The sequence below is a fragment of the Sapajus apella genome, unplaced genomic scaffold, assembly GCF_009761245.1.
Source record: "Sapajus apella isolate SASKATOON/1434 unplaced genomic scaffold, GSC_monkey_1.0 scaffold60, whole genome shotgun sequence".
Classification (NCBI taxonomy): domain Eukaryota; kingdom Metazoa; phylum Chordata; class Mammalia; order Primates; family Cebidae; genus Sapajus; species Sapajus apella.
The window spans coordinates 11,067,112-11,083,741 of record NW_022437000.1 but is presented as its reverse complement, the minus strand read 5'-3'; positions in this window follow the sequence as shown (position 1 = coordinate 11,083,741).

Genomic DNA, 16,630 nt, shown 5'->3' with positions numbered 1-16,630 from the left:
GTTCACATTTAAATAAGTTAAAATTAAATAAAATTTAAAATTTAGTTCCTCAGTCTCATGGGCCACATTTTAAGTGCTCAAAAGTCCCTGTGGCCAGCCGGCTGCTACAACCACACAGCTTTCTAACATCCTTTAAAAGCAATTGAAAGACATTTTGCAAGTGTTACAGAAAAGGGGTCCTGATCCAGACTCCAAGAGAGAGTACTTAGATCTCCTGCCCAACAGGATTTGGGCAGGTCCCTAAAGTGAAAGCATGGTTATTAAGAAAGCAGAAAAATAAAAGAATGGCTGCTCCATAGACAGAGCAGCCCTGAGGGCTGCTGGTTGCCCATTTTTATGGTTATTTCTTGATTACATGCTAAACAACGTGTGCCTTATTCATGCCTCCCCTCTTCAAACCACACAGGGTAACTTCCTGACATTGCTATGGCATCTGTAAACTGTCACGGTGCTGGTGGGAGTGTAGCAGTGACAATAACCAGAGGTCACTCTCATCACTATCTTGGTTTTGGTGGGTTTCGGCTGGCTTCTTTGCTGCAACCTGTTCTATCAGCAAGGTCTTTATGACCTGCATCTTGTGCCGACCTGCTGTATCATCCTGTGACTTGAAATGCTTTAACCGTCTGGGAACACAGCCCAGTAGGTCTCAGCCTCATTTTACCCAGTCCCTATTCAAGGTGGAGTTTCTCTGGTTCACGGTCCTCGGACACAAGGGCAGTTTTGACTGGGATACAAGCAGCAAATGATTCGAATTTGTCACCCAATCCCTGAAGACACAACTCTACTGTAAATTTAGTTTTACCTAAATTTATTCGTTAAATCATTTAGTTAAATTCTGAGCATCCGCTGTGAAGGAGGCCTTGTTTCTCTGGGCCATCCATCCAAGAGGGCCAGGATGGTTAGTGAGAAATGGGATCATCTCAGAGGTATGTGCTGGGAAGAAAGCAAAGCAGCATGGCTCTGCAGAAGACAACTTAGGCCAGAGTTCAGGTCATATCTTTCCTCTGAGATGATGTTTGAGGGGAGGCCTGAAAGACAAGGAGTCAGCAGTTTGAGTTTTGGGTAACAGTATTCCCAGCAGACGTTGCTGGGTCCAGGGTCAGGAAGCCCAAGGCCAGCAAAACCACAGTGACGGCAAGAGAGAGCAGTGGAACACTGGGCTGGAGGGGCTGCAGGTGCCCAGGTGGGCACCAAGTCTCTGTGCCATTTGGATTTTGTTCTAAATTCAATGAAAAGGCATTGGAAGGTTTTAGGCTGGAGCTATTATTAGATTTAGATTGTAAAAAGATCCTCTGGCTGCTGGACAGGAAAGGCCAAGAAGCCACTGTGTTGGTTTAAGTGAAAGAGAATGGGTCAGAGAGATAGGAGGGGAAAAGAAAGAAGCATGTGGACTTGAGACGTATTTGGAGGTAGGGCATCCCGGGCTTGCAGACAGTTGCACATGAGAGTCAGGAAAGTGTTGACCTGCAGGTGCTGGACTCAAGCCGCTTGATAGGTGGCAGTGCTATTTACAAGCTAGAAAACACTATGTGTGTGTGGGATGGGTGGCAGGTGTGGAGAGGGTGGCTCAATAATTGCATTTGGGGCATGAGTAGAGATGCCCTAAGAGATCCAAATGGAGATATTACTAAGCTATCTGGAGCTCAGAGGAGAGGTCAGGGCTAGACAGATTTAGGAATCACCAGCAGGTAAGTAGCATTTGGTGGTGTGGGATTAAATTACATTGCCTAGGAAGAAAATACAGTGAACGGAGCATGGCCCAATAGGAACGGCTCCGGAGTGCAGTTCCCAGCAAGAACAACACAGAGGGTGAGTGCTCACCGCATTTCCAAACAAGTTTTCACTGCCCACAGACCAGGAAATTCCCAGGCCAAAAAGTGCCATGAGTTTTCAGCATGGCTGGTGCCACGGGTTGGCACACAGAAACTCACACAAATCTAGGCAGGCATTTCAACTGGCACCTGGAACACCTGGGAGACATAGCCACCCATTAAACTGGAAGGGAGGGGGCTGAGACAGGGAGCCAGGCAATCTGGCTCGGCAGGTACCATCCCTACAAAACAAGCAATCTGAAATGCTCAGGATTGAGAGTTTTGCAGCAAGTGCAGCTGGACTCAGGATGGTCCGGCTCAGTGTGGGGAAGGGCGTCCTCCACTACGCAATGCAGTCTGCCAACGCAGTCCGCCAATGCAGACTGAGACAGTTCACAGAGCAGCTGGGCAGAGCCTGTGGCAGCTCAGCAATACCTCTGCTGGCAGACTGTGACTAGACTACACCATGCAGGGCAGGGCATCTCTGAAAAAAATGCAGGACCATGTCAAGAACTTATAAATAAAGCTGACCTTCCTAGGTCAGAGCACCTGTGAAAAGAGGCAGTTGTGAGTTCCGCTGCAGCAGACTTAAAGGTACCTGACCGGCAGCTCTGCATGGAACAATGGAGCTCCCAGCACAGCACTTGGTCTCCTATAAGGGGCAGACTGTCTCCTCAAGCAGCTCCCCAACCCCTGTATACCCAAGAGACAACTCATAAAGTAGAGCTCAGGCCGACATCTGGCCAGTACCCTTCTGGGACGAAGACAACAGAAGAAGAAACTGGCAGCAACCCTTACTGTTCTGCAGCCCCCGCGGGTGATCCCCAGGCAAGGAGGGCCTGGAGTGGACCTCAGCAGTCCTGCAGCAGAGGGGCCTGACTGTTAGAAGGAAAACTAAGAAACAGAAAGAAATAACTTCATCATCAACAAAAAGGACATCCACTCAGAGACCCCATCTGAAAGTCACCAACTACAAAGACCACAGGTAGATAAAGCCACTAAGATGGGAAGAAACCAGTGAATAAATGATGAAAACACCAAAAACCAGAATGCCTCTCCTCCTCCAAGGGATCACAACTCATCACCAGCAAAGGAGCAAAGCTGGATGCAGAATGAATCTGATGAATTGACAGAAACAGGCTTTGGAAGGTGGGTAATAACAAACTTCTTAGAGCTAAAAGAACATGTGCTAACCCAATGCAAAGAAACTAAGAACCTAGAAAAAAGGTTAGACGAGATGCTAACTAGAATAAGTCTCTTAGAGAGGAATATAAACGATCTGATGGAGCTAAAAAACACAGCACGAGAACTTCACAAAGCATACACAAGTTTCAATAGCGAAATCAACCAAGTAGAAGAAAGGATATCAGAGATTGAAGATCAACTCAATGAAATAAAATGAGAAGGCAAGAACAGAGAAAAAAGAGTAAAAAGAAATGAACAAAGCCTCCAAAAATATGGGATTATGTGAAAAGACCTAATCTACATTTGATACGTGTACCTGAATGTGACAGAGAGAATGAATCTAAGCTGGAAAACACTCTTGAGGATATTATCCAGGAGAACTTCCCCAACCTAGCAAGGCAGGCCACCATTCAAGCCCAGGAAATACAGAGAACACTACAAATATATTCCTCAAAAAGAGCAACCCCAAGGCATATAATCATCAGATTCACCAGGGTTGAACTGAAGGAAAAAATGCTAAGGGCAGCCAGAGAGAAAGGTCAGGTTACCCACAAACAGAAGCCCATCAGACTCACAGAAGATTATCTCCACAGAAACCCTACAAGCCAGAAGAGAGTAGGGGCCAATATTCAACATCCTTAAAGAAAAGAACTTTCAACCTAGAATTTCATATCCAGCCAAACTAAGCTTCATAAGCAAAGGAGAAATAAAATCCTTTACAGACAAACAATTGCTGGGAGATTTTTGTCACCATCAGGCCTGCCTTACAAAAGCTCCTGAAAGTAACACTAAACAAGGAAAGGAACAACCAGTATCAGCCACCCCAAAAATGTACCAAATGGTAAAGACCATTGACACAATGAAAAAAATGCATCTACTAACAGGCAAAACATCCAGCATGCATCAAAATGGCAGGATCAAATTCACACATAACAATATTAACCTTAAAAGTAAATGGGCTAAATGCCATAATCAAAAGACACAGACTGGCAAACTGGATAAAAAGTCAAGACCCATCGGTGTGCTCTATTCGGGAAACCCATCTCACGTGCAAGGACACACATAGGCTAAAAATAAAGGGATGGAGGAAGATTTATCAAGCAAATAGCAAAAAAAAAGCAGAAGTTGCAATCCTAGTCTCTGATAAAATGGACTTTAAACCAACAAAGATCAAAAGAGACAAAGAAGGGCATTACATAATGGTAAAAGGATCAATGCATCACGAAGAGCTAATGATCCTAAATGGATATGCACCCAATGCAGGAGCACCCAGGTTCATAAAGCAAGTTCTTAATGACTTACAAAGAGACTTAGACTCCCACACAATAATAGTGGGAGACTTTAACACTCCACTGTCAATGTTAGACAGATCAATGAGACAGAAAATTAACAAGGATATCCAGAACTTAAACTCAGATCTGGACCAAGTAGACCTAATAGACATCTACAGAACTCTCTACCCCAAATCCACAGAATATACATTCTTCTCAGCATGGCATTGCACCCACTCTAAAATTGACCACATAATTGGAAGTAAATCACTCCTCAGCAAATGCAAAAGAATGGAAATCATAACAAACAGTCTCTCAGACCACAGCGCAATCAAATTTGAACTAAGAATTCAGAAACTAACTCAGAACTGCACAACTTCATGGAAACTGAACAACCTGCTCCTGAATGTTGACTGGATAAACAATCAAATGAAGGCAGAAATAAATATGTTCTTAGAAACCAACGAGAATGAAGACACAACATACCAGAATCTCTGGGACATATTTAAAGCAGTGTCTAGAGGGATATTTATAGCAATAAATGCCCACCAGAGAAGCGAGGAAAGATCTAAAATCAACACCCTGTCATCAAAATTGAAAGAGCTAGAGGGGCAAGATCAAAAAAACTCAAAAGCTAGCAGAAGACAAGAAATAACTAAGATCAGAGCAGAACTGAAGGAGATAGAGACACAAAAAACCCTTCAAAAAAATCAATAAATCCAGGGCTGTTTTTTTGAAAATATCAACAAAATAGACCGCTAGCCAGATTAATAAAAAAGAAAAGGGAGAAGAATCAAATAGATGCAATAAAAACGAAACAGGGGATATCACCACCGATTCCACAGAAATACAAACTACCATCAGAGATTACTACAAACAACTCTATGTACATAAACCATTAAACCTGGAAGAAATGGATAAATTCCTGGATACTTGCACCCTCCCAAGCCTAAACCCTGAAGAATTTGAAACCTTGAACAGACCAATTACAAGGGCTGAAGTTGAGGAAGCAATTAATAGCCTACCAACAAAAAAAAAGTCCAGGTCCAGATGGGTTCACAGCTGAATTCTACCAAATGTACAAAGAGGAGCTGGTACCATTCCTTCTGAAACTATTCCAAACAATACAAAAAAAGGGAATCCTTCCCAAATGATTTTATGAGACCAACATCATCCTGATACCAAAACCCAGCAGAAACTCAACAAAAAAGAAACCTTCAGGCCAATATTCCTGATGAACATCAATGAAAAAATCTTCAATAAAATACTGGCAAACCAACTGCAACAGCACATCAAAAAGCTTAATCATCACAATCAATTAGGCCTCATCCTGGGGATGCAAGGCTGGTTCAACATATGCAAGCCTATAAATGTAATCCACCGCATAAACAGAACCAAAGACAAAAACCATATGATTATCTCAACAGATGCAGAGAAGGCCTTTGACAAAATTCAACAGCACTTTATGCTAAAAACTCTCAATAAACTAGGTATTGAAGGAACATATCTCAAAATAATAAAAGCTATTTATGAAAAACCTACACCCAATATCATACTGAATAGGCAAAAACTGGAAGCATTCCCTTTGAAATCTGGCACTAGACAAGGATGCCCTCTCTCACCACTCCTATTCAATATAGTATTGGAAGTTCTAGCCAGAGCAATTAGGCAAGAAAAAAAAAAAAAGGGTATTCAATTAGGAAAGGAGAAAGTCAAATTGTCTCTATTTGCAGACAACATGATTGTATATTTAGAAGACCCTATCATCTCAGTCCAAAATCTCCTTAAATTGATAAGCAACTTCAGCAAAGTCTCAGGATACAAAATCAATGTGCAGAAATCACAAGCATTTCTATACACTAATAACAGACTAACAGAGAGCCAAATCATGAGTGAACTCCCATTCACAATTGCTACAAAGAGAATAAAATACCTAGGAATACAACTAACAAGGGATGTAAAGGACTTCTTCAAGGAGAACTACAAACTACTGCTCAAGGAAATAAGAGAGGACACAAACAGATGGAGAAACATTCCATGCTCACAGTTAGGAAGAATCAACATTGTGAAAATGGCCATACCGCCCAAAGTAATTTATTGATTCAATGCTATCCCCATCAAGCTACCAATGACCTTCTTTACAGAAATAGGAAAAAACACCTTAAACTTCAGATAGAACCAAAAAAGAGCCCACATAGCCAAGACAATAGCAAAAAGAACAAAGCTGGACATATCATGCTACCTGATTTCAAAGGTACAGTAATCAAAATACTACAATACTACAAAGGTACAGTAATCAAAACTGCATGGTACTGGTACCAAAACAGAGATATAGACCACTGGAACAGAACAGAGGCATTGGAGGCAACGCCACATATCTACAACCATCTGATCTTTGACAAACCTGACAAAAACAAGCAATGGGGAAAGCATTCCCTGTTTAATAAATGGTGTTGGGAAAATTGGCTAGCAGTGTGCAGAAAGCAGAAACTGGACCCCTTCCTGACACCTTACACTAAAATTAACTCCAGATGTATTAAAGACTTAAACATAAGACCTAACACCATAAAAACCCTAGAAGAAAACATAGGCAAAACCATTCAGGGCATAGGCATAGGCAAGGACTTCATGACTGACACACCAAAAGTATTGGCAACAAAAGCCAAAATACACAAATGGGACCTAATTAAATTCCAGAGCTTTTGTGCAGCAAAAGAAACAATCATTAGAGCGCATCGGCAACCAACAGAATGGGAAAAAATTTTTGCCATCTACCCAACTGACAAAGGGCTAATACCCAGAATCTACAAAGAACTAAAACAGATTTGCAAGAAAAAAAAAAAAAATCCATCCAGAAGTGGGTGAAGGATATGAACACTTTTCAAAAGAAGACATATATGAGGCCAATAAACATATGAAAAAATGCTTATCATCACTGATTATTAGAGAAATGCAAATCAAAACCATATTGAAATACCATCTCAAAAAATCTGTAGACAACAGATGCTGGAGAGGATGTGGAGAAAGAGGAACACTTTTACATATTTGGTGGGAGTGTAACTAGCTCAACCATTGTGGAAGGCAGTGAGGCGATTCCTCAAGGACCTAGAAATAGAAATTCCATTTGACAGGCCGGGCGCGGTGGCTCAAGCCTGTAATCCCAGCACTTTGGGAGGCCGAGGCGGGTGGATCACGAGGTCAAGAGATCGAGACCATCCTGGTCAACAAGGTGAAACCTCGTCTCTACTAAAAATACAAAAATTAGCTGGGCATGATGGTGCATGCCTGTAGTCCCAGCTACTCAGGAGGCTGAGGCCGGAGAATTGCTTGAACCCAGGAGGCGGAGGTTGCGGTGTGCCGAGATTGTGCCATTGCACTCCAGCCTGGGCAACAACAGCAAAACTCCGTCCCAAAAAAAAAAAAAAAAAAAAAATTCCATTTGACTCAGCAAACCCATTACTGGGTATATACCCAAAGGATTATAAATCGTTCTATTATAAAGACACATGCACACACACATGTTCATAGTGGCACTGTTTACAATAGCAAAGACCTGGAGCCAACCCAAATGCCCATCGACAATAAACTGGACAAGGAAGATGTGGCACATGTACACCATGGAATACTATGCAGCCATAAAAAATGATGAGTTCATGTCCTTTGTACAGACATGTATGAGTCTGGAAACCATCATTCTCAGCAAACTGACACAAGAACAGAAAATGAAATACTGCATGTTCTCACTCATTGGCAGGTGTTGAACAATGAGAACACATGGACACAGGGAGGGGAGCATTAAACACTGGGGTCTGTTACAGGGGGGCAAGGGAGGGACAGTGGAGGGCTAGGGAAGTCAGGGAGGGATAACATGGGGAGAAATGCCAGATGTAGGTTGGGGGGGAATGGAGGTAGCAAACCACATTGCCATGTGTGTACCTATGCAACAATCCTGCATGATCTGCACATGTACCCCAGAACCTAAAGTACAATTTAAAAAAAAGAAAATACAGCGAACGCAGGCTCTAAGACCTAGTCCTGGGTTCTCTGAACATTTTGAGGTCCAACAAGAGAGTTGGTGTGTTACGGAAGTCAGAACAGAGTGTTTCAAAAAGGAGCCAATGGTTGGCGTGTTGCATGCTGCAGCAAGACAAAGCCAGATAAGGATAGAGAATTGACCATTTGGTTTGGCAGATTTGAAGGACTGTGATGAATTTCACCGGCTATCCCTGGGAGTGCTGGGGATTGATGTCCAGTTGGAAAGGGTTGAGGAGGGCTTAGGAGACAATGGCTGCAGACAATTCTTTGAAAGGGCAGAGGAGAGATGGGCAGGAGCTAGAAAGGGTTGTGATGAGAGCATGCGCTTGTTTTAAGTTAGAGAACCACTGTGTCACAGCAGGTTTGCCTGGAGAGGGGACTAATCCATTCAGTAGGGCAGAGAAACTACTGATTTCTGAGCATCTTGCTTATTGGACATTTATGTTTCTTTCCAGTAAATTGCCTGTCAATATCCTTTGCCCCTGTTGTTCATCTCTCTCTTCTTGATTTGTAGAAGTTCTTTTTATATGCCGAATACAAATGCTTTACAGTCACACCCTTCATACAACCACGTGGTCAATGACAGGCTGCATACACAATAGTGGTCCCATGAGATGATAATACTATTCATATATTTTGACTGTACCTTTCCTATGTTTAGGTATGTTAAATATGCAAATGTTTACTGTTATGTCACAATTGCCTGCAGTATTCTGTATGGGAACATGTTGTACAGGTTTGTAGCCTAGGAGCAACAAGCTTCACCATCTAGCCTTGGGTGTGTGATAGGCTGTACCATCCAAGTTTGTGGAGGTGCACTCTAAGATGCTGAAATGAGGAAATCACTTAATGGCGCTTTCTTAGAATGTATCTGTGCTGTTAAGCGAGGCTTGATGGTATGTGTTTAATTAATTACAAACAATTTCCCTTGTTCTATAGCTTGTGTTTTGCTTTGAAAGATGTTATTAATAATAATTGAAAGACATTATATTATTAATTACAGACAAATTTGGACATTTTTATGGCTATGCTTTGTGTGTCTTCTTGAGAAATCCTTCACTCCTCTAATGTCATAAAGATGTTTTGCTACATTTTCTTCTAAATCTTTTTCCATTTTGCTTTCACACTGAAGTCCAGTCCACAAGGAACAGATTTTTGAGTGTGTTTGAACTCTAATTCTTCCTCTCTTCTTGCCCACTATTCCTCGGAGTCAGGCTGGAGTGAAGCAGAGGGGATGCATGTCCAAGTCAACAGGAGCAGCTCTGGGTCTGCGGTCCTGGTTATTCTCTGTGTAGGGACACATCCTTGCTAGCACATCGAACCTGCAGTAAGCGTGGCTCAAAGTCACAGGCTGCATGCTCACACAATTCGGAAACAAATAGGAAACATCCATCCTACACTTGGGATGAACTTTCCCCAGCCAGAGGTCAGAACCATGTAGCCTTGGCAGCCTACGTAGAGGACAGCGCCAGGTGAAACAGTCCCCCAGGACACCGTGTCCAAGGAGCAGGGCACAGGAGCCCAATAGGCACCAGGGACACTCTCAGCAGCTGGCCTGCACTCAGTGGCACTAGTTTCTGACAACAAAGCCCCTAGCAGCCATTACCACTGCAATTTAGCCTTCAAGAAAAAGCAAAACAAAACAAAACAAACAAAAACTCTAATAGCAATACCTAATATCAGAAAGAATCAGAAACTGGGATTTTGGTGAATTGCTGTTGGCAGTGTAAATTCATAAAGGCACTTGGGAGAGCAATTAGTACCCAGCATCTTCTCAGTCTAGAGATCCTTCCATACCCAAAAGCTCACCTGACCTTCACAATGACCTTTACCTGGGCAGGATAATTATTGTTTTCCTTTAATAAATGAGGAAACTAAGGCAGGGCAGGAAGGAAACCCGTTCTCCAGCAGAGGAACCCTATGCAATATTCTTTGCAATATTCATTTCAACCCAGCCTTCAGAAACAGGGACAAGAAAAAGAAGGCTGTCACAACAAGAAATTAAACTGTCTCAGCAGTCACCCTCAAGCTCTGTGCCAGGGCCAGAGCTGTGTGTGCTGTTTTCTCCAGCTTCCATCCCGGAATCTGGCTGCTCCGTAAAACACTTACCCAACCTTATAGAGTCAGTGGTCAAGTTTGGAAGAGCCAGGAAGGGTTGTGGAAGGTTCTAAATGCTACGGGATAAAGGGAGGCAATCGATCAAGTGTTTTTCTGCTAGGCAGAGCCCACACTGTGACACCAGTGATTTGATCTCTTTTGCATCCCACACCCTGGTGCTTCTACACAGCTAGGGCTGTCCCACATCACATAGTCTTGTGCTGTGAGGTATGAGTGGTTTTAAGGTGACATCCACCTCCTCTCATAACATGAGATGGGTGGATTATTTTATCCTAGGTCATGAAGATTCCTATCAGGGTAAATGCTTTGTTTCTAGAATGCTCTTATGGAATAAATACAATAGTGGCAATTTCAGGAAGCGTGAAGATGTAAATCCCTTGAGTCACACCAGGTACCAGGGCCTGGTCCAGCCAGGAGCGGGTCAGTGGCCTCTGCCTGGGGGCTGGGGACTCAGCCAGTGGAGGAGAACATGTGTGTGTGTTGGGGGGGGGCACAAGCACCCCTCCCAGGAAGATCAGCAGAAGCCATTTTAATAACAGCAATGACTCACTAGGGACTTTCCTCTATGGTACCCACATGGGGAGATTAAGGAACTGGTTGAAAACATTTTCCAGGACTGTATGCATGATTGCTAAATTAACGGTCAAGATGTCAGGAAATCACCTGCAGGTCATCCTCCCCCAGCAGCTCCCCCCACAGCTTGGCAGCCTGTTTCCTTTTCCTTCCCGCCCTTGTTTCGGAGTAGAACTGGGGACTTTTCTTTCCTTTATTTTTTTTAATGGGTAATCACCCTTGCTAATTTAAACTGATTTTGCTAATCATTTTTTTAACAATACAAAAGCAAGACACAGGATGGCTAGTAAGATTCTAGAATGTTCAAGTTCTTTATATTCAAGATCCCTGCTCCGTGGTGTGTTCTCCCTTTCTGAAGGGAGCTATCAACTGATTTGAAGCTCAGTCTTCCATTTTAATTTCATGTCATTCAACAAATAGGTATTAAGGACTTAATATGGGCTGGGCCATATCCTACCTCCTACATTCGAGGGAAAAAGTAATGATGGAAAGAGAGAGAGGAAGAGAGAGAGACAGAGATCTGTCTGTGACACTGCTCAGCAGAACATGGTGCATCAGCCAGAGTATTTAATATTTTCAGAGCAGGCTCCTCTACCTGCATAAGGGGCTCACTAAGAGCTCCCCTCCAAGGCAGAGAGGAGGCAGCTGGGAAGACAGACGCTGGCTTCCACACTTAAAACCCCCAAAAGCAAATCTCTGGGATGTTTCTGTGACATGGTAAAAGCCCCATAAAACTGCATACCTCAACCATACCTCGGCTTTCTGTTGAAACTGCTCTCCGTAACCCTGATGTGACAGGCAAGCAGTCCAAACCCACGCCATCTTGGCCCCTGCGACTTGTAATAAGTAATTAAGGACTGTGATTTCCACCCTACCCAGACAATGTGTAAACAAATGTTTATCTTGACTTTTGTGAACCACTTAAGTAACAATCAGAATGTCAAAAGTCCCCTGGCCCTCAGAATGTCTGGAGCCCCTCACCCTCATCTTTGCCCAGGAATCCACTGGAATGTCTGGAGCCCCTCACCCTCATCTTTGCCCAGGAGGTGATTTACAGAATCCACTAGCCCTTGGAATGTCTGAAGCCCTGCACCCCCACCCCCGCCCCTCACCCTCACCCCGAAGTGGTTTTACGGGTATAAAATGTCTTGACACCCTCCTTTCGGGGCCACAGGTTGGAGAGACTCGAGTCCTCCATGGCCGCCGGCAATAAAGACCCTGAAATTTGGCATGCTTTTGTCTTGGTGTTGACTTTCCATGCTCGGGCCAGTACAACTTTTCTAATCACAAGAGTTTATGAATAGGGGATGCGGTCTCAGGCATGCCTCTCCACAGTTTGCATTTTTAAAAAATCGATCTCTTTCATTATCAGAAAAAGGAGTGACATTTCCTTGTACAGCTTTTAAATTGTTTCATTTGGAGGTGGCAGGAAATCCTGTCAGGGTAAATGCTTTGTTTCTAGAATGCGCTTACGGAATAAATACAATAGTGACAATTTCAGGAAGGGTGAGGAAGATGTAAATCCCTTGAGTCACACCAGGGACCAAGGCCTGGTCCAGCCAGCGGGCCAGTAGCCTCTGCCTGGGGGCTGGGCACACTGCTGGTGGAGGAGAGCATAGTGGGGTCACCAGCACCCCTCCCAGGAAGAGCAGCAGAAGCCACTTAAATAACAGCAATGACTCACCAGGGACATACTTTCCTCTATGGTACCCATATGGGGAAATTAAGGAATCAGTTGAAAACATTTTCAAGGCTAGACACCTGGAAAGTCCTCCCGGGCCTGCCTGCAGGGGATGGAAGCTCTTGTCCTAATGTGGGAAATGGCTTTGGAAAGGGAAGTAAACAGAGTCAGTGCAAAGGGGCATCCAGGGGATGGTTGGGGTCTCCCCAGCCTCGGGCAAGTGAGGTGGAACCCAGCAAGGACCAGTGTATTCTTTTCTGGAGCTGGACGGCTTCACAACAGAAATGGAAGGCCTAGACAGAGATGTCAGTAGGGCTGGTTCCTGCTGGGGCTGTGAGGAACAGATTTGCTCCAGGCCTATCCACGGCTTCTCGTGATTTGCCGTCGTCTTTAGGGTTCCTTGGCTTGTAGAAGCATCACCCCCATCTCTGCCTCCATCTTCATGTGATGGTCTTCCTGCATCTGTGTTCAAATGTCCCCTTTTTATAAGGACAGCAATCATATGGGATTAGGGGTCCACCCTACTCCAGTGTGACCCCATGTCAACTAGTTATATCTGCAATGACCCTATTTCCAAATAAGGCCACATTCTAAGTTCTGGGGGTTAGGACTTCAACACATGAATTTGAGGGGAACGTAATTCAACCCAGATCAAAGAGAGTGGACTCTGGGATAGGGCAGGGAGCAGCCTTCCAGGCAAAGGTAGCCCTAGTGTCAAAGATGCGCCCTGGACAGCCCTGGGCAGTGACATAACAAGAACTCCAAAGACAGGCAGCCAGCCCTGGCTATAAGGACATCACTAAGCCAAGGGTCTGCTCTGGGACTTTGCTTCCTCGGAGCATTTTCCCAGGTGTGGTCTGAAAGCCTCGAAAGGCAGGAGCCAACTTGGGAGGTTCACGGAACAAACCATTTTAATATCGATTTGTTTAAAAGGGTAGAGAGAAAATGTAACTAGCACCGCAAACTCACTAATGTTTTATTAATGAAGAGGATGTAAATGAAGTGGGGTAAGTTTAAAAAAGTGAACCTGTTTTAAGAAAAAGTATCAATCTTATGTAGATATAAAAATCTACATAGGGCCAGGAGCCATGGCTCACATGTATAATCCCAGTGCTTTGGGAGGCCAAGGCAGGAGGATCCCTTAAGCCCAGGAAGTCAAGGCTGCAGTGAGTCATGATTGTGCCACTGCACTCTGGCCTGCACAGAGTGAGATCCTGTCTCAAAAAAAAAAAAAAAAAAAAAAAAAAAATCCACATGCAGGTAAGTTTTGGAAACTGTTCTTACATCAATTTTTAAGCAGCTCTGCCCTCTCAAAAGATGGACCTGCCAGCATGGTGGATGTGGATAGAAAGGGAGGAGGGACCAAGGAGAAAAGAGCAAGGCTCGGAGGCCCACGTTGAGTCCTGAAGGTGTTGTCACAGTGGGCTCCCTGACCTCTATCCTCAGAGCCAAGCTGCAAGTCTGACCTGAGTCCCCCCACCCTCCACCCAAGCCATCATTCCCTCCCTTAAATGGCACAACAAAACCCCTCATTGGTTCCTAAACTTTTTGAAATTAAAAAGCCACTCCTTCACATGGCATGCTTAGTATGGCACATCAGCTGGGGCCTGCCTTTCTCTATAACCCCACATCCCTCAGGGTGCGCTGCTCCTGGCATAATAACAGCACTCAAGAGATACTCATCGATGTCCGTCACATGTATAGACACTGAATCACTGTGTCATTCACACAACTGAACCCTGCCCACCTCCACAATTTCTCACAAAATGCAATCCTTTTCTGAAAAAAAAAAAAAAAAAAAAAAAAAAATCCAATCTAAAGGCAGGGTTTTTGGACTTTTTTTTAAAGCACGTTGAGTTTCGAGTTTTCCTGTTTTCTTTCATGGATTTGGATTAGATCCTCAAATGGCTAAGTTGGCTCCTGTATGGTTGCCTCATCAGATGAAAAAAATGTTACGAATCTACTCTTTTTTCTTCTCTTTGGAGCTTTTTAGAAATGAGAGTTCCAAAGAAAATCTGAGATTGGTAATTATTATGTTACAGGAAAGGGGCTCCAATCCAGATCCCAAGAGAGGGTTCTTGGATCTCACTCAAGAAAGAATTGAGGGTGAGTCCATAAAGTGAAAGTAAGCTTATTAGGAAAGAAAAGGAATAAAAGTATGGCTATTCCACAAACAGGGCAGCCCTCAGGGTGCTCGGGGAGGCCAGAGAAAGACTCGCCAATTGCAGCCAACACTGAATCCAGAGTTCAGGCGGCCGCTTGTCAGTAGTAGAAAAGAGATCTTTTCCAATAGTCCCAGAAGCTCTCCAGTTTTCCCTTTTAGAGAGGAAAAAGTTCACCACGTCCCACGATCCTGTACATGCTTAATCCTGTCACCCACAGCCATCAGCAAAGAGTGCAAGGCAGATCTATCCAAAGAGAATAGCAGTTAACATCCCATAGTGCCAAAACCATTCTTAGCCGAAAGGACTTTACCAAGAGAGACTTTACTGAGGGGCCGGTAACCCAAGGTCAGTCAAGCGTCCTTGCCTTTTATTAAGAGGGGCCTCTAACCCACTCTGTCTTAGGGGAGACTCTAACTCCCCCAAATTGGGCCTCTAACTCAATCCCATTCTTTAGCTGGGTGCCCCACCACTTACCCTGTCAGTGAATCAGTGCTGCAGTCTATTTCTTTTGGGTCAGGTGGAGGATCTCCTCAGTATCATCCCTTTGGGGTTTACCAGAAAGATGTTACTGGACCCCACCACTTACCCAAAGTTAGCCTTTAAGTCAGGGGTTTCCACATTATATAGTCCCTTTCTGGTCGCCAGGAAGATGTTACAGGAAAGGGGTCCCCATCCAGACCCCAGGAGAAGGTTCTTGGATCTCACGCAAGAAACAATTCAGGGTGAGTCCATAAAGTGAAAGTAAGTTGATTAGGAAAGTAAAGGAATAAAAGAATGGCTGCTCCATAGACAGAGCAGCCCCGGGGGCTGCTGGTTGCCCATTTTGATGGTTATTTCTTGATTGTATGCTAAGCAAGGGGTGGGTTATTTATGTCTCCCCTTTTTAGGCCATATAATCCAACAACAACTTCCTGATGTTGCCATGGAATTTGTAAAGTGTCATGGCACTGGTGGGAGTGTTAACAGTGAAGATGACCAGAGGTCACTCTTGTTGCCATCTTGGTTTTGGTGGGTTTTAGCTGGCTTCTTTGCTACAATCTGTTTTATCAGCAAGGTCTTCATGACCTGCATCTTATGCTGACTTCCTATCTCATCCTGTGACTTAGAATGCCTGAACTGTCTGGGAATACAGCCCAGTAAGTCTGAGCCTCATTTTACCCAGCCCCATTTAAAATGGAGTTGTTCTGGTTTGAACGCCTCTGACAATTATAAGAGTTGGGCAAAACCTGGGTGACCAACCAATTAGATCACTGGCATTTCGAATAGTCAGTAGGCACCATCCCATCCACAATCCTCCTGCCACAGTTAAAAGATCTGTCAGTTTACTCCTATACAGCTACATAAATATGTATACAGTCTAAATAATCCTAAAAAAAACCCCAGTCATCTGAAGTGAGGAAAGACGTACACTAAGTATCCTACAACTATCATCTATTTCATTTTCCTGGCCCTTAAGACTCTCTGCAAAATAAATTCCAAAGTTAAAAACAAAAAAATCTAACAGTGGGTTGGAAACTAGGTCTGGATATTATTCTAAGCTCTGCCACAGTCATCCAGTTTGCCCTTGGTCAAATTCCTTGGCTTATCAGTGTCTCTGTTTCACTATTCCCAGAATGTAGCCTAGAGAGTAATTCCTCCCTTTAATTAGTATGGAGGACAAGATACACTCCTGTCCTTTAACTAAATGGGAGGCCTCTTTCCTAAGATGGAAGTCATTATCGGGGGATATATTTTAAAGAGATTAGATTAAAATCAATATGGCTCGTGAAAAGAAGGATTAAATTCTAGAGA